At 31.8% G+C, this 19024-nt stretch overlaps 1 long non-coding RNA gene across 1 annotated transcript; it reads left to right on the top strand.

Moving 5' to 3' along the window:
- Nucleotides 1-238: 238 nt before the first annotated feature.
- Nucleotides 239-17990, top strand: LOC120889284 (uncharacterized). The gene is made up of 5 exons (XR_013424609.1): nt 239-329; nt 1828-1944; nt 7866-7900; nt 16768-16878; nt 17850-17990. It is a non-coding gene; the product is annotated as an uncharacterized LOC120889284 (long non-coding RNA).
- The last annotated feature ends 1034 nt before the right edge of the window (nt 17991-19024 follow it).

Here is a 19024-nt window from a genome sequence, read left to right as displayed (position 1 = left end):
ACTTATCAAATTTTGTGCTTCCTTAAAATTTCTTCTGGACAATTTTTTTTCCACTGATACAGATTAATTTACTTGTTGTTACATAACATATTCACCTATAATTAGCATGTTAGTACAATGCCTGTGTATTACCTTACCCTGTTTCTATGGAACAGGAATGAGGGAACTATTTCCTAGGGAACTATTTCCTATTTCCTAGGTAGTTCTCACTGTGGAATCTCTTTTGTGTTCCAGGCAACAAGTCAGCAAAAGCTTGACTGAGGCCTGAGGACTTATCCATATTCCCTGCAAATTATTGTCATCTCTTTGCAAGAAGCTTCAGACCCTTGGTAAGTATTTCTCTTTAAAGAGTGATTTGAATTCTTTATGTGGCTGCTCAGTTTTTCTAGAGTACATGCAGAACAAGACAGAAGCTACAGTGTCTTTAGAACCTGGCATCAGAAAACACAACTTTTACCCAGTCAGTCCTATTCAGCATAAGAGAACAACATAGGATGTGATTACCCGGGGGCAAGAAACATTAAGAGGCATCTAGGAGGTTACCACAAATGTACAGGATATATGACTTTCTCTCATTTCCATGCTGATCACTAAAATTTCTAAGTTGAGTAATTTTTATTAAGCACTTACTTTCATTTTACATTGCTTCCTGTATTATATCTCCCTGTCAAAACAAGTCTGTGTTTGCATTTTATCATCTTGCAAATGACTAAACTTTAAGTATCATATTTGTAGTATTTTAGCTGTTCAATATAAAGCTTTATAAAAGACAATGAGAAATACATTTGCATGCAATTACTTTCTAAGCAAAATTTTTGTAACTTACCCCTGTAAGAATCAATATCAACTTTTTGACATTGTTGTTCAACTCTTCTTTTTAAGTTGACCACTAGTTTTAGTTCTAGATTACCCTTTCTGTCAGCTATCATTGTTATTATTGTTTACACTACAGAGTCCTCTGGAAGCATTCTTTTATAAAAAAATATATCCCAGATCCTAACTAGAGGAAATAAAGTACTTGTAAAAGCCTACACATGTACATTAATAGAATCTTTATTCATAATTGCCCAAACTTGGAAGCCATGATCCACTGGTAGATGAATGGATGAATAAGCTATCATATATGCAAACAGTGGAATATTATTCAGCACTAAAGAGAAACGAGCCAATAGTCCATGAAGGTAATTGAGGAAACATAAATGTATGTTATTAAGTGACAGAAATAAATCTGAAAAGGCTATATATCATATAATTCCAATTGCATGACAACTGGAAAAGACAAAAATATAAATAACAAAATCATCAGTGGCTGTCAATGCCTGTTATTATGGGGAGAGTGCTGAATAGGCAGAACAGAGAGGATTTTTAGTCCAGCAAACATGTTCTCTATGATACTATGATATGGACACATGACATTCTACTTTCATACAAACACAAAGAATACCACTAAGAATGATCTCTATTGTAAACTATAGATTTGGGGCATAATGATATGTCAGCACAGGTTCATCAAATTTAACAAATGTACTACTGTGGTAGGGGATGTGCATAATGGGGGAAACTATGCATGTGTGGAGTCAGGGAGTTTATTGTATATTTCTGTGCCCTCTTCTCCACTCTCAATTGTGGTGTGTGTGTGTGTGTGTGTGTGTGTGTGTGTGTTGCTGGAGTTCAACCTAGGGCCTTGTACATGCTAGGCAATTGCTGTACTGCTAAGCTACATTCCTAGTCCCATTCCTCTCAATATTGCTGTGAACCTAAAACAACTCTAAAAGAATAAAGTCTTTAAAAAAAATCCCATACTCATTTTGCTTTTTCCTGGAACAGGGACATTTAAACCACTATTACTCAGGAGCTCTATTCCATTTTATTGAAGAACAGCATTATCAGCCAAAATATAGTAACTTGAAGAACACATCTGATTGCTTTTCACGAACCCTGAAGGTAGGCAGGTTGTTCTTCTTGAGGTTTAAGGTTTCTGTTTTGTGAAATCTCAGATTCTGTGGTTATGTGAAAAAGTCACTATCATCCTTCCACTTAAAAAATAGATTCCTACTGACAGGAAACACTAGCAAGAGCATATTTGGGTGAATTTATATATAGATGGAAAGTTATGAAGCAAGAAATTAAGAGAATAAAAATTAAATGGTATGTACATTTGAGAAAGATAAAGAGCCATGGAATTCTAATTGATAGTTTTCTGTGTCTCACCTGAATTTAAGACATTTGTAAGTGTAAGTCATCTGATCATAAGCATGTTAGGTAAGAGGAGTTCCATGCTTTCCTTTGGTATCTACATATTTTGAAGCAGTTCACCTTTCCAGCTCACATAAACAAGAAATGTCAAAGTCAGAATTTTAGCAGAATTTGAGATTTGTCTGCATGATTCTGAAGTTTGATCTCTTAATCTTCCTGCTACATCTCTCTCTCTCTCTTCAAAAAGAACAAAAAGTTAAATTGAAATTCAAAGTTCACAATATCCACTAGTTCAAAAGACTCAATTTGTGAGTACATATTTTGTGATAGGTAATTTGCATGATGCAAAAATACAGAAGCAAATAGTCTATGGTCTTGAGAGGTATCAGGGACAGGCTCAGAGAGATGAATACATTTGTAAGCAAATGAGTTATACAAGAAAAGCTCAGGATAACTTGGAAGCACAGAGTAGAACCACCTGTGCCTCTCTAGGAAGTTTTTTTTTTTTCCAGAGGGGGATATGAATTCTGAGCTAAATATTCAACAGTAAATAAGAATAAGCTCAGGGAATTTAGGGGCAGGGTGTAGGAAGGTCTTCCTTGTAAGATTTGAGACAATGAAGGAAAGGAAAGAATCAAAGATATGAGCTGGGGGAGATAACAGACCAAAAAGCCAAAGGCAGTGCTCTAGGATAGTTTTTTTTTCCTTGAAAGAATAAATTATTAAAAGATTTTAAGTAGGAAACATGATGGTTTTCTCTCTCTCTCTCTTTCTTTCTAGAGTAGACTGTTTATAGTGCTGTAAATCTGTAAATGGACTTGCTGGTAGAGATAAAACACTAAAATATTCTAGCAGGATGACATGATATCCATATATCTGGTCACTGAAGTAGGTAGGGAGTGGTGAACCCTGAAATATATAGGATTAGTTAAACATTATACCTTCTAATTTTCTATTTTTATTTTAATCATTTACATTTCCAGTTTGTGGAAATGTATGATCTTGTAAAAATGTTTGAATGTCAAAAGACTGGAGAAGGCTCTTATAATGGTTTGCATATGAGGTCTCTCAAAAGCTCATATAAATACAGAAATATTCAGAGGTAAAGGTATTAGATTGTGAGAGTTGTAACCCAATTTGTCCATCCTCATTTAAATAGACTGACTGGGTGGTAACTGTAGGCATATGGGGCATGACTGAAGGATGTAGGTTACATGGACTGAAAGGATTGTTTTCTTCCTGTGTCCCCTCCATCTCTCTGCTTTTTTGCTTCCATGGGGGAGCAGCTCCCCTCTCTATGCCCTTGCTATTTGTGATGAGTAGAACTGAAGATGTTAAACAATATTCTATGCCTTAAATAGAACCTGAGAGTGGCTCAAAGGACTGCTGACTTAGGTCAAGCTGTGGATTTGAGAGTTGGAGGAGTTGGAGGAGCTAATCAAAGGAAAATAACTGCCATTGTTCATAAATCCTCACCCCTCATCCATTTTTCCCAATTCCTAATTTATTGATGATTTCATGACATAGTTCTGTTTCTTATCCCATTTTACTAGGAGCTATTTTGAATTGACTTTCTATAATTTTCCTACTCATTTTTAATAGTTCTTTCAAATGTGTCTTTTTCTCTGATTCTTCTCCTAATTTCCAAGTACTTGCCAAACCCTCATTTTTATTACTTCATACAGAATTTACAATACCTTATCCTAACTTATTAGTTCAAATTCTTTTGTCCCCCAATGGTGTGGGAACAAAGTATGAGAAAATGCCATGGTCGTCTGTGCTATACTAGGACTCAGCATGTACTCTGGCAATTATTCTCAGCTTAAGGAATATTTTGAATTAATGAATGAAACACACCATGAAAACACTTTTCATATTTCTCTAAAATACATACATTTCTTATGAACTCATTTTTATACTTTTAATGTAATTTAAGTCCCAAATAAAAATCTAGTAATAGCGAATATTTGCTGTACCAAGAAGTGTGTTAATCACTTTAAGCACATTACACTTTGAATTCTCACAAGCCTCTAAGTTAATGATAATTTACTGTGTTTTAGAGGCTCAAGAGATAGCTGAATTGGCCAATATTTCTCAACCAAGAAGTGGCAGAGTTAGGACTTGAAAAGAGATACATAAAATGTCAACAGGGAAGGTCTGATTTTCTCATTCTTTCTCAAGTCTTACTACTGGGACTTTGAGCTCTTCTCTGCTGATATTTTTGTGTCAGCTTATCTCTACAGATGGCTACTATCAATAACATCCCATCCAGAGGTAGAATCTGTTCCTCTACCTCACCGATCTATGCCTATTAAGAGAATACAGCAGAAACAAAGCTGCTGCAGCTTTAATCATTTAAAGGGCTAGTAGCTTCTGCCTTTTATCTCCTGAAACTCTGAATGGCCATGTAAAAACTCAGGCTGGAGAGAGAGGCTACCTGAAGGAGTAGGGGTTATCAGGTGTGTGAGTAAAGTCATCTTGGACAACTGTACAATGAAGTCCTCTGCAGACCTCAGCTTCAACCTCTGTGGGTCTAAAATAGCATAAATTGCCAGAGGAGAAAACCCAGCTTATTAGAGTCATCCCATAGAATTCTAAGAGAGAATATTAATACAAACCTCTAAATTCTGGGAGTAATGTTTATTGCCATAAATAGCTATATTTTCTCAAATTTATGTTTAATTTGAAATTACAAATCATAATATCCCTGGCTTATTTTTATCTGGTTAAAATGAGCTAATATCCTGCAACTTATAACTTATCATGATACTTATACCACTTTTTGTCCATTTTTAAATATAAAGCCCAAGGGCAAAATAAACTTTTATATGAATTTCTCCTGGATGACCCAGCAAGAGAGTGAGTTTAGGATCTGAGTGGGGAGATGTGCATCCCTTGAACTATATTTCTTTTAGTAGAAAAGTTGCAGTGTCACCATTACTAATGCCATTTACAACACTAATGTGAATTAGTATTACTTAGTGCTGACTCAGGATTCATGACTATTTTCCAGAAGCAAAGACTGCCTACCACTGTGTTTAGTCATAAAGTTTTGTCTTAATTTACAATTTCAGTGATCATCATGTGTTTATTTTTCCTGGTTTATTTAGAATTATCTAGTAAATGCTAGCTTGACCTTGGATATGTGTGACATTTGCCCAATCTGCATTTCCTGTCAGTGGAGGTCTGGCTTCTTTTTGTATTTATACGTATTGTTAATTTCTCTTCAACTATGAAATGTCACTTATTAAAAGTTACTTTGCTTTTCAAGAAAGCTCTGTAAAATTTTCTTTTAAAGTGAAGAGAAATACTAAATGGGTTTTTATTGGCTCAAACTTTATGAAATTGCTGATATTTGACCATTTTTTTAGCCTACAAAAATGGGTATTCATAATACTATATTCAAAGTACAGTTTTGTTCAAACCTGACAGGACTTATCTCATGAGATTAAGTCAGGTGGAAGAGGATATATACATATTTTTCACCGGACACAAGAGAAGAGCAGATGCTAAGTGACTCACATATTGTCTCATAGCTAGAAAATAATAGAAATTTGGATTCAGGACAGCTAATACAGAGTCTACTAATTTACACTTTGTCCTCTACATTAATGAACTATTATTCTTTGCTTATAAACATAAGCTTGTCTTCAGCCATTACAAATTTTGGATCATGTTTAATATTTCAAGGTCTCTAATGTAAATTATTTTGTTACCCCTGAAAGTAGGTTATATATAGAGAAGGTGGCAACACAGTGTGGAAATATCAGGAGCTATTTTGTCAGTTATTAAACATTTCCTATAATTTTTCTACTCATATACATCTATAATGATGATTGTTCACAAAGTTGGAATTTTCAGTATGAAAATTTTCCAGAAAGTAAAAAGGATAGAAATTCAAAGCAGGCAAGATTGAAGAGAGGGGGTCAATTTCTGTCAGTTCTTAATTAAAACGAGAAAGAAGAAATCCAACACAAGTTTAGAGAGTAAGATTTGCAGTATATAGGGAGGATGTTTTCAATCTAACCTTCACACTGTGTCTGAGTTGTCATGGCTTCTCAACCTGTATTGGCAAGATATCTCCATGATGTCAAAAAGAGTCAAAGAAAAACCTGCCAGATCAGTTCAAAGGCCAAATGTGGTTTTGTGATTGCCACTGAATGATTCTCTAGAGAATCTGCTGAGGAAAGGTTCCTGAGAAAACTGCAATAGGACTGTGCATTATTATTCATTTTAAAAAACATGATGACCATGACAGAGGAAAAAATGTAGTCAGGAGAAACACTTGTCATTAGTGGAGCAATAACAATTGCTAAAATTAATAGTGCTCTTTTAATCTGAAGATTTACTTTTTGGCACAGTTTGGCTTCCAAATATAATAACTCAGTTCAGGATCTATGTGGTCCAAGATGTTGTAGATTTATCATATTGCCTGCTAAATGTTTATGTGCATTTTTGTTTTTAATGACTGCTTTATTCTACTCATGTGTGTTCATTCTGTTTCAATTCCTGTCCTTATCAAAGATTAACTCCTTACTTGAATCTTATTCTCCCTCTAAAAGTCATATCCACAAGTACCATTTACAAAACTTATCAGAGAATAATACTTGATTTTTGGTATAGTACCTTGCTTAGGAATATTTAATAATGAAAACTCTTTAACATTTGTTTAACCAATAAACTTACTTGGGAGTCTGTTTCTTTTTAAATATTTAATAATGAAAGTAAAGGCTGCTCTTATTGGTAATATCTTTTGCATTATTAAAGAAGTCATTTGATAGCAAATTTCCAGATAGCAGGAGCCTATATTCCATTATCTTTAATGGGAGAAATGAGGGGTTCCAAATGTTATGAAAACATTCTTAAATATAAAAATAACCATCCATAAATGATCTCTTGATAACATAAAGCATTCAAAATACAAATGACCTAATTATTTAATAAAAAATGAAGTCATTGATATATTTTGCACAATGTACAATATTACTATGAATTTTCCTTTCTACCACATGGAGTTCGTGCTCCGATGAAAAGAAATGATGAAATGACATTGTATATATGAAAAGAATCTAGCTAAATTGAAACTTGTTGGTAATGCCCTCAGGTATTGACACAAGTAAGCAGGACAAATGATAGCAAAACCTCTAACTAAAAGGCAGAGAAGACCATAGTAATAAAATACAATAGATTCAAAAACTTCAAGTCATAATCACGTCAAAAGAACAGCAGAGATAGAACTGTGAAATGGTCAAAGTTCTCTTATAAGAGAACAAGTGTTCAATATAGATGTCTTTTATGATATGTGCATGCAGTTTTATTTAGGGACCTTTTATTTTAGCAGTGATTTCTGGTAAAATTTTTCAAGTTATTATAATAAATGGATAGTGAGATAGAAATGGAATAGAAAGAGCTAAGTGTACATATACCCCCCAAATTTTGAGAATTAAATGGGATATTCTCTGTAAAGAATCTGACTTTATTAATTATTGTATAATAGTGAATATTATTGTTTAAAAGAAGTAAAAAGATAGATGTAATTGTCACTGAATTCAGAATGAATTAATGACATGCGTGTTTTTGCTTGTGAACTTTCTCTGCTTTTCCTACTCATCAAATATTTTTTCTCATCCAATAATCTCACAATTTTTCAATTTGGGGAAAATGAATAGAAGAGAAGACCTGCAAGCCATGACACCTATTACCCGTGAGTAAGCAATTGCTATCTGTAGCATCAATGATAAACATTATTCTTTCCAGCTACTCTTAATAAGGCTCTTATTTCATGTCAATTTGTTTGGTATTCAAAATAATTCTCCAAAAGTGCTTCCAAGAGACTGAAAACTGGTTAGACTGTTCTTACCTTATTTAAAAGATTTGAAAAGGAATGCTATCACATTCTATCTACCCCAAATCCTTCTGAATTATTTTAAATGTCTGTTCTAAAATATCTTAGCAAATATAGTACTGTCCTTGTGGAAATGTATGTCTAATTTGAAATTAAATAACTATCATTTCTCTATCATGGATCAGCAATATGACCTGCAAGCTGTTCCTGGTTGTATGGAATCTTGTATCACTACTGTACTACAACTGCATTTATAACTTAATTGATGTTGGCCAAACATTTCAAAAAATAAGGCATGAGAGTCTCCCGTGCTACTTTATAGTGTAATGCTGTTTTCCTTTCAGCCAATATTATCTACAAGTAAACTACAAGCAAACAAATGTTACATTTTTTTTGTTTCAATAGTTTACTGGCTTATTTCTTTTTGAATGGAAACCCTGCAGGAGTCTGAATAAAGGACATCTCATTGGCCCAAAATATTAACCTGAAAATGTAGATGAGTTATTCTCATTTTTTACATTGCCAAAACTTTAAAACACATATTAGTGACATAGTTGCATTAAATTAAAGCCAGAATTTGCATTCATATTACCATTTCAGTTTTATAAACACATTCTTAAATTTTAGTTTGTTTGTTAGTACATCAATTATATATTACATATTATACAATATTAGATATTATAACTCACAGGTTAAACAGCACTTGCCACTTGTCAAGGTCTTAAATTAAAAAAAAAAAGGTTGATTGCAATTTGGAAGTGTAGGAAAGAGACAACCACTTAGATGTTAAAATGTTAAAAAAACAGGAGCTGGGCTGTAGTTCTGTGGAAGAGCGCTTGCCTTGCACATGTGAGGCACTAGGTTAAATCCTCAGCACCACATAATAATAAAAAAATAAGAATATTGTGTTAATCTACAACTAAATAAATATTTTTTAAAATGTTAAAAAACAGAGAAAAGTAAGGAAATACAAGGTTTTTCTAAGGAAAAAATGCTTTTCATTGGTAGTAATTTATACATATATAGTTAAATTGCATCTTTTTTATTTTGAAGAGCTGTGGATCCAACCCAGGGTCTAATGAATGCTAAATATGCTTTTTATCACTGAGCTCTACTCTCAGCTTTACCTTTTCAAATGATTTATTTATTTCACAAATATTTACTCAATACTTTCTAGTTTCAAATATTTCACTAGCACAAATTAACCTAAAAAATCACACAAGAAAAGTTACAACAAAATTTTATAGTTGAAATATTTGGAGACTAGAATCAATTTCTGTTGTTATGCATGGGAAGTTGTGGATTACAAACTGGAAAAGTCTTAATTATTGCAAAGAGAGTAAGGACAGAGATGGAAGATCACAGAAATCTCCATGTAAGCCTATCTTTAGTTTTATTTAATAGATACAGAATAAAGCACTAACAATACATAGAAATAGTCTTAAGAATTAAAGATATGAAGAAAATTAGAGCAGAGATCATTAAAATAGAAATAAAGGATGTTCAATAAAGCCAACAGTTTGATATTTTTGTGAAAAACTATTAGAAGAAACAAACCTCTGTTATAATTGATCAAAAGAGAAAATTAAGAAGACATAAATAAGCATGGTCAATAAAGAAAGCAAAAATATAATTATAAAAACAGTAAAACAGTCTAAACAATTATATGTGAAGAATTTTGAAAAATTAGAAACAATTAATGCCTAAAACAATGATAACTGGCACATAACAAAATGAAAATATAATAGTTCTAAGACTGTTTAAAGCCATTGAAGCAGTTGTTAAGAAGTTATTATTCAAAGGAAATATCAGCCAGGATGATTTTAAAAGTTACATCAAATAAGAAAGGGAAAAAAAACTATTTTAATCTCCTTTGTTGTTATTTTTTTAAAAAAATCTCTTGCATAACTGAAACTTCATACTCACTGAATAGCAACTAGCCATTTCCTTTCTCCTTGATCCCCAATTTTAGTATGTTTTCAGCTGTTACTCATTAATTAAATACGCTTTCTACTCTTATTAAATGCTATCTTAATTTGTCAAATGATGTTCCATAAATGCCCTAGGCTTTCTTCATTCTTTTTTAATGTAAAAACAACTGTTATTTTGATTGGAAAATTTCACGAGATTTTTCTTCAAGTTTCTTTTCTGCAGTTATGTAAACCATGGGCTAGGATATTGGGGGCATTCTCCATCTTTCTCCTTCCTTCCCCACAGAGAAGCTTTGTGTTGTGTGCCTTTCCTGATTTCCCTGAGCTATGTTGGGGAAGATATAAATAAGCATGGTCATTTTCCTACCCACTCATTTTCCTACCTCCACCCAACTGTGGTAGTTGCATCAATACTCAAGATAAGATAAGATGGAAACCAGCCCTATAGGCAGTGAACCAGGACACTGGGAAAATCTTCCACTCCTCTCACTCCTTTCTGGGAGGGGTAGTCTTAGGTATATTCTATACTTCCTTTCAATTTTTGAGAGCTTTCTGGTCACAGTAACATTTTCACATTTTTTTCTCTTTATTTTTGACTGGCCATAGGCTTCTGAACTATGCTGATTCAATCAGTACTTCATCCCCATTTTTGATCAAATTTTCTAGACAATAGGAAAAAAAAGGAGAAAAAGTCTTCACCTCTAATTCTCTAACTCATTTAATAAAAGCAAAAACAAAAACAAAATCCACATATCCCTTTCAATCAGACACATGAAAGCAAAATTACGAAGGTAATATGATTAAAGAAAATCTGTGAAAAGAAGCACCTCCATAATGTTAGGCTCCTTTCATGTCTGAAGGAATAGTTTAACTTTTAGGAAACTGATAAGTGTAATTCCAAATGTTCTCACAAATTAAAAAAATCATATTATTATTTCAATTCATTCAGAAAAATTTGGTAAAATTCAAACTTAATACACAAAAATAATTATGAAATTGATATTAGAATTTGGGTTTGTTTACCTGACAAATTGATTCTGTTCTTTAAAAGTACAATTATTATTCTAATTGTTAAACAGTGGAAGATTTATTTTGAAAACCTTGAATTGTGCAATGAATTATATAGTCATCACTTATACCCTATTATAATAGTGGGTGTTGTAGGCAGAACATGAAGAAAAAAATTACAAATAGTTGTTGGAATTGGAGATATTATGGGTACCTATGCCATAATCATTTACATAGACGATCTTAAAGATTCTACAAATAAATTATTAAATATAATGAGACTTTGTCAAAGTGACTGAAAATAAGATGAAATTTATATTCAAGGGCAAATCATATTAAATTTGCAGTATTTGATAATTTTGGCATAAAATTTTATATGTTGTGGTTCAATCTAATACAAAGCTTATTTTCAAATATGAAAAGCAAACAAAAATTACATAGTCTGTGACATCATTTAAAGTATTAATAAATGATATTAAATATCTAGAAATGAGCTGACAGATGGTTTGCAAGTATTCTACACAGAAGAGTGTGAAATTCTATTATGGGAGAGTAAATGATGTTTAAGTAAATCAGAATTTATGCCATGATCAGAATAAGCAGAATTAAATACTGTAAAGTTGTTAGTTCTCTCTGATTGATATATGGACTCTGTAATCTCAACTAAAGTGTTATAAAAAGTATATTAATGAAAACTACAGGGTTTTACAAGGAACTTTATCAAATGATTCTGAAAATTCTATCAAAGATTAAATAGCCAAGAGTAGCCAGAACACTTCTAATATCTGTATTGAGAAGGCATCTATCCTACTAATTCTTGAGACTTACAAAATTATTATGATTAAAATACTGTGGCACTAATACAGAGATTCAAAAGAAAAAATATAATTAGTCAAAGAAATATACCCATGAATTTATGAAACTTTATGTCATACAAGTAATATTTTAAGTCATAGGCAAAATAAGAATAGAATAGAAAAATAGCTAGGTATTAAATTGGATTCCTACCTTCAACTAAATACAAAACTCAATTTTAGGTAATTAAACCATTAAATGTCAAAAACAAAGCTTAAAATTAAAGGTAAAATGTCTCTTAGATTTTAGTAGGAAAATTTTATAAACAAAATACAAAATATTCTTCTAAAATGAAGTATTGATAAATCTTTCAATGTTAAAAGGAAGAATTTTGACTAGGAGATAACTTGTAAAAGTGAAAATGTCATATAAACTAGAGAAAAATATTCTTTCTACACACAAGCAACAATATATAATTGTCAAAAATAATTAAACTCTTGTCAATTAAAAAAAAACTTCATAGAAGAATGGATAAAAGACATGCAAAAACATTTCATAGAAGAGGAAATACAAATAACCAATAAATGAAAGAAGAGTTTCTCAATATCTTTAGTGATGAGAGAAATGCAAAACAAGATTACATTGAGGTTAATTTTTACACTCTGTTGATAGGCAAAAAAAAAAAAAAATCAATGGACTAAAGATGAAGCTGAATAGTAGAGCACTTGCAAGGCATGCCTGAGGTCCTAAGATCAGTCCCCATCATCTCTGCAAACAACAACATCAACAACAACCACAAAAAGGAGTATTCTTGATCAAAAGATTTGCACATATCAGCTTTCTTAAACTTTATTGGTGGGAAGCTTAAATGGCATGAGAAATTTTGCAAACAGTTTGGTGTTATAGTAGTTGCCCTATATATCTCTTCAAGGGATTCATCCCAACCCCCCTCCAAAGGTCCCCCCAAATGTGAACACCACTGTAAAATAGTTATATTAAATTTTTCCCAGTACATACTTGCAGTAAATGGTTCAGCGCCCTTCATTTCAGGGTTTTCCCTACCAAAGATTCTTTTAGTCTCAATGCTTTCTGGTGTAACATATTGCCATTGATCCTTTCTTTCCTTCACAATTTCACAGATGGTTCTTACTGTAGATCTTAGTAAGCTCCATGAATTTTTTTTCCTTTTTTTATTAAATGAGGAACTTTCATCTTTTCATCTTAAAGAATTACTTCATATTTTCTCCTTGTCATAGCCACATTTCCAGCCTAACTATACTTAAAATGTATATTGGGGCCAGCAAGTGAAGTAAGGGTTACTTGAACATTAGTATCATGCTACCATGATAGGTACAATAATTAGGATGACTACACAAATTATTTATTTCTGGAATTTTCCATTTAATATTTTCAGACTGTGGTTTACCATGGATAATTGAAACTATGAGAAGTTAAACACTAAAAATGGGACTGCTTTATCTTGTAAAGTTGAATACTCACACTATGACACAAAAGAATCTATAGGCATATATTTGAGAAAAAAAATCTTGCCAATATACAAAAGGAAACCTATACAAATATTTTCATAGTCAACATCTTTTACAGTAGCAAGAATCTGGAAATCATTCATATGTCTAGTGGAGAGGAAGATGGGTGAGGTATTTGTATAATTTTATAAGATTATGTCAGACTGGATGTACAATATTGAAAAGTTGACAGCAATAGTCTTGATATCTAGGGTTTATAACTTTTATAGAAATATAAATAGAAAAAAATCCAAAGTAACAAAATTTAAATTACTTAATTTTTATGTTCTATATGATTTTCTTAATTAATATTATTTTAAATTAAAAGAATAATCTTTATATTTATGACTCTAATTTAATCCCCTAGAACATCTAGAATGTGTCATGTGGTAATATGTCCTGACCCACTTAGGTGCTCAATAAACGTTGGTTAGATGAATGTTCAATAATTTTTAAATTTGTGCAAATATTAATATGTCTAGAATACTGAAAGTTAATATATGAAAATGGTTTATAATGTAGGGAACACTGTAAAGTGAAAAGTTTACTCAAATCCTATCAGTGAAGATTATATTACGAATGATTGTTAAGACTACTGAAGCTCAGCAGGGTGGCGCTTGCCTGTAATCCCAACAACTCCAGAGAAAGGAGGACCCTCAAGTTCAAAGTCAGCCTCAACAAGGGTAAATTGCTAAGCAACTCAGTGAGACACTGTCTCTAAATAAAATACAAAATAGGGCTGGGGATGTGCCTCAGTGGTCCAGTGCACCTGAGTTCAATCCCTGGTACAAAAAAAAAAAAAAAAGACTACTGAAATTAGTTCCTAATTGGTATTTATTATCATAAATGGTACTCATAAAATACCATTAATAACTAATAATTTTTGTACACTAATCCACAGGTAGATATTACATGAAATAAATTAATAAGTAATATGTTAGTATCTATTAATTGTATCATTGCATTTTTTGTATTTAATAATGCTTTTACTGGTACATATACTGACTGCTGTTAAATTTAATGAAATTTTCTTGCATATTACTTTAAATAATAGAAACTTTAAGAATTTTTTAAAAATAAAGTACTACAGTCAGTACTTTATCAAAATACCAACAATATAATATGAAAAGACATTAGAAAAAAATAAAGGGAAATTTTTGTATCATACCAAAACATTTGGAAGAAAAACATAGAATACCAGGCAAAAATGAAATGTTTTACTTTTAATAATACATATCACAGAAATATCAACCATAGATAATAGATTTCTCCAAAAAGTTAAAAACAAAAAAAGCTTAAATAATCCATTAAACTGAAAATAATTTTTGAAAATCTAAGTATATGTTTATGCAATTTGACTATTAAATTACTTTTTGAAATTTATCAATATCAAATAAGAAATTCTAATTTTCCCAACTATATGAATTTTGGAAATGAATATTATTTGAATATTTCAAATGACAAAAGAAATTACTAAAATCAGGTTACTTTGTTCTATTTCAAAATATTCTGTATTGTCTATCTTTCAAACTATTTGGAGATAGAGGAGAAATATATACAAGGATGTTAGATTTTGCTTGTGTATTTCAGGCATACTGGAAGAGCAAAATGCCTATTAAATAATAAAATTACATATTTATAAGTTGAATTAAAAATATATAAGTACCAGTGTTGCAGAACAGAGATTATATGCAAATGAGAAAATATCATGCCATGTGGCAGTTGAATGCCTGGTTCAGTTTTCAGTGATGCAACATCTAACATTATTGGTTCAGTTGAGCAACTTTATGAGCATAATTATGGGAATGTCACAATTTGGTAGGAATTGTAGCAAATTTGATACTATAGTGAACATTTATGCAGATTTCAAACATGGCCAACAAGAAAGTACTACATGTTATGTTTTGCTTATGAAAAAAACCCTAATTAAGACAATAATTGATTTGACTAAGAAAATAACATTTAATAAATTAAGAATTATTGCTCTTTTATGAATAATACATGTGATATATATGTACATATATAGTATATAATCACATAAGCTGTGTTGAATTGAGCAGAATTATTTTTTGTTTTGAAAACTTTCAGAATGCTTACTTTCTATATGGATTTTTTTTTTTAAATCTTGCCTTGCTCAGTAGATGACAAAGTTGGAGAAAGAGTAGAGATATTTTCATCAGGTCACTTAAAAAATCTGAATCTGAGCAATAATAATCCATGGAGCAGAGATAAAACTATGGTTAGGAAAAATAAGTTTGTCATAGAAGATTTTTTAATAAATAAGCCTAGGTAATTATCTGTGGCTCTTTCAGAGAATGTTCAAATTTCTTAGTGATGAATGCAACTAAAATCTCTTTGACACAATTTATTTTTTGTTATTTTTGTAAAAAAAAACTGTAGAACTATATTGCAGCTTCAAAGAAGCATTCAAGGATTTTGCAAGCACATTTAAAACAAACAGTAAATTAACAAGATGATAAAAAATAAAGTGATACATTTTTAAAAATTTTTTTAGTTGTAGATGGACACAATACCTTTATTTATTTATCTTTATGTGGTGCTGATAATAGAACCTAGTGCCTCACACATGCTAGGTGAGTGCTCTACTGCTGAGCCACAACCCCAGCCCCCAAATGATATTATTTCTTAAACTTATTCCCAAAGTTAAGAAAAAAAAAGGGATTTGACTCATTTTAACCATACAGAACCATTGATTCTGATATAATGGTGGATACAAATAACATTGTTACCTCATACTTATATCTTCCAATTTTTAACTATAGCTTTTGTGTTTGTTTTCAATTTGACAAGGTTTATAACATTCATATCGCTCCCTGTCACTATACAACTTAGTTTCAATTCTGTGTGTAAAATATAGATGCTCTTCAACTTACAGTGAATGGTTTTATATCCTGATAAACCATCATAAATTGAAAATATTATAAGTAAAAAAAAGAAAAGTTTAGCTTAGCCTACCTTAGACATCACTACCAGTGCTGAAAGGTGGATCTTTAGCCCATCATGAGTAGCAGTTGAATTTTCTAAACTACAAATAAATATCTCCGGCCTGATAAAAGATTTTTATGATTTTCCTGGTTTAAGCGGCAGTTTAGAAGACAAAGAGCCTCAGTTTAAGTACTTGAGTCATGCTGATGGATTATAAGATAGTAGGAAAGAAATAAAATGTGTATGTTTTAGAATAATCTAAGAATTTGAATAACTAAAATGGCTCTAATAAATTAGTAGATATGAAGCTATTGTGATAAAGGAAATAACTCTAACTCAGAATTAGGACAAATAGATAAAACATCAGGGACATTGTTTCCAAATAACATATACAAAGAATTCTGAAGTTAAAAATAGAAGGATAACATTAGTTAGGTAAACTTTATAGGGAAAAGAAGTAGTGTCCTACTTGAGCTAGAAATATGGGAATTTGAAAAGTGAAGAATAAAATTTATTTTAGGTGAATGAACATCTTCAGATGGAAAAGGAACAAGGAAAGATGAAAATGGAATGGCCCAGTGCAAAGTCAGTACCAAACCATTGAGTGATTAAGGATAAAGTGGCACAGCAGGTAGGTCAGATACGTAGATAGAGGAAAGGTCTATACTTCACACTCTGCTTCACATAGGAATTTGTAATTCTGCATTTTGATTGTTAAAAATATATAACAAGTGTAGCCTTCCAGATATAAGGAGGACTATTTGATTGTTGGATCAAAGGAAATTGTTTAATTCATCTAATTCTTAAATGAACATTTTATTCTCAAATTACATCTTTAATGATTATGCCTTATTTTGGAGACAGAAAGATGATAGTTTACCACCTTCCTGATTAGATAACAAGTCACATCTCCCTTCAATGGATACCAAATGGTGAGTAAGCACAATGGCATTTAAATCACATTGCCAGCCTCCACCTTTGTATAAAAGTGTATTATACCCAGGCAAAGTAAAACATGCTCTGAAAATCAGTTTGTATTATTGATGTTGTTAAGAAAATACAATTAAAAACAGAATATCCTCCAAACCCAGAAATACTCTCCTTGAAGGTGGGTAGGAAAAAAAAAACAAAAACAAAACACCAACCCTTTGGTGAATAAGCTTTAAAACAGAATTCAATGCACAGCACAGGCAAACTACTAACAGTCTGCACAGAGGAAGGTCTCTAATCCTCCAGCTAGTCTAGCAGCTACATTACATCACACCCACCCATTCCTCAGAACAACAATAATCAGTCCTCAAATGAGAGTCTTGATAATTCTTACTACACATAGTTATTAAATTGGTTTTGGTTCCAAAAATGTGTTTAGAATAGTTCCACTAAGCTTTTAAGACAGTGAATATATAATGACCTTCTTTGGCTAAGAGGTTTCTGTATAAAATGTATTCTGAAAAATGTGACTCTAAAAATCTAAAGTATGCTTATTATGTGAATATTCAATAATAGTTGCTTGCTTTTATGGCAAATGTCAAAATATTTTATAAAAAATTAATATATGGATAAACATTTTCTCATTGCATTGTTTTTGCATATTTGTTTCAGTTTCCTCTACCTTGAAAGCTGTTGAGATAATTGGATTACAAAGAATGACCCTTTTCTCCCTTCATCAACGTTGCCTTTACTTATTATCTGCAATGGAACACACCAGTGCCCACTTGATAAATAAAAACAAAAGCTCAGTGACCTGTGTGCAATCTCATTTCAATACCTTTTCTAAGAAAGAGAGCTTATTTTGATTAAAAGATTTTGCTTTTCTTCTTTGTGGGAAGTTGCAAAAGTCTAGGTTTACTTAATGAAAATTTATTGTAACTTTCTATATGTCATATATATTTATTGCATATAAATATATATGTCAGAGTTATGATATCATTCAGATAAAGAAAATACAATGGAGCAGTGTTTGTGTTGCTAGAATCTATTTTGCAGTACTCTTTTAAGTTATATGTATTCAGTATATGTGAAAATGTTTTATGTGTTTCTATATAGTTATAAAAGTTATATAAGTTCTTTTTCTACCAAAAATTGGGAGTTACATTTCTTTTTCATTTTCAGATATGGTCATTTGAGTATTGCATTTGGGCCTATACTATTAATATATTGAATTTTCTTTCTCTCTGTCTTCCTCCCCTTCTCTCTTTTCCTTTTTTTTTTTCCTTTTTTCTCTCCTTATGGAAGAATGAGTTCTCTGGCTGCCTATTGATTGGGGAGTTCTAGCATTAGATGCACATGCCATCACTCTAATGCTGTCTAACCTAAACATTCACAAGGGACAAGGAACCTGTCAAAATCTAGTGGCACATATTACCTTTCACATACTGTCACTAAAACCTATAAGGTAGAGGTGTTGTAACCCCTAACTGTTCTCCATGCTTTCACCCTGGCTCTTTTTTCTACCAGCTGTTCTCAAGACAGCAGCCACAGAGATGTTTGTTAAAGGGGAAGTCAGATCATGGCCATCCTCCATTCATATGTCCCCCATTCCTGCCCCATCTCAGTGGGGAAACACCTAGCAAGACTTCCTGTGATCTGCTCCTCCCACTCCCTTTCAAGCCTCTTTCCTGCAGCTTTGTTTCTAGCGCTCACTCCATTCCAGTCACACTGGCCTCCTGCTCTTCCTCAGGTGACATTGTTCCATTCACTCATTTATAGCTTCACTCAAATGCCACCTTTATTGGCAATTCCACTAAAATCACTTCTTTTAAACACAAAGTTGGGAA

Source organism: Ictidomys tridecemlineatus, chromosome 8, assembly GCF_052094955.1.
Source record: "Ictidomys tridecemlineatus isolate mIctTri1 chromosome 8, mIctTri1.hap1, whole genome shotgun sequence".
NCBI lineage: Eukaryota > Metazoa > Chordata > Mammalia > Rodentia > Sciuridae > Ictidomys > Ictidomys tridecemlineatus.
The sequence above is the reverse complement of the archived record's forward strand: the minus strand, read 5'-3'. Positions and strand labels throughout refer to the sequence as shown.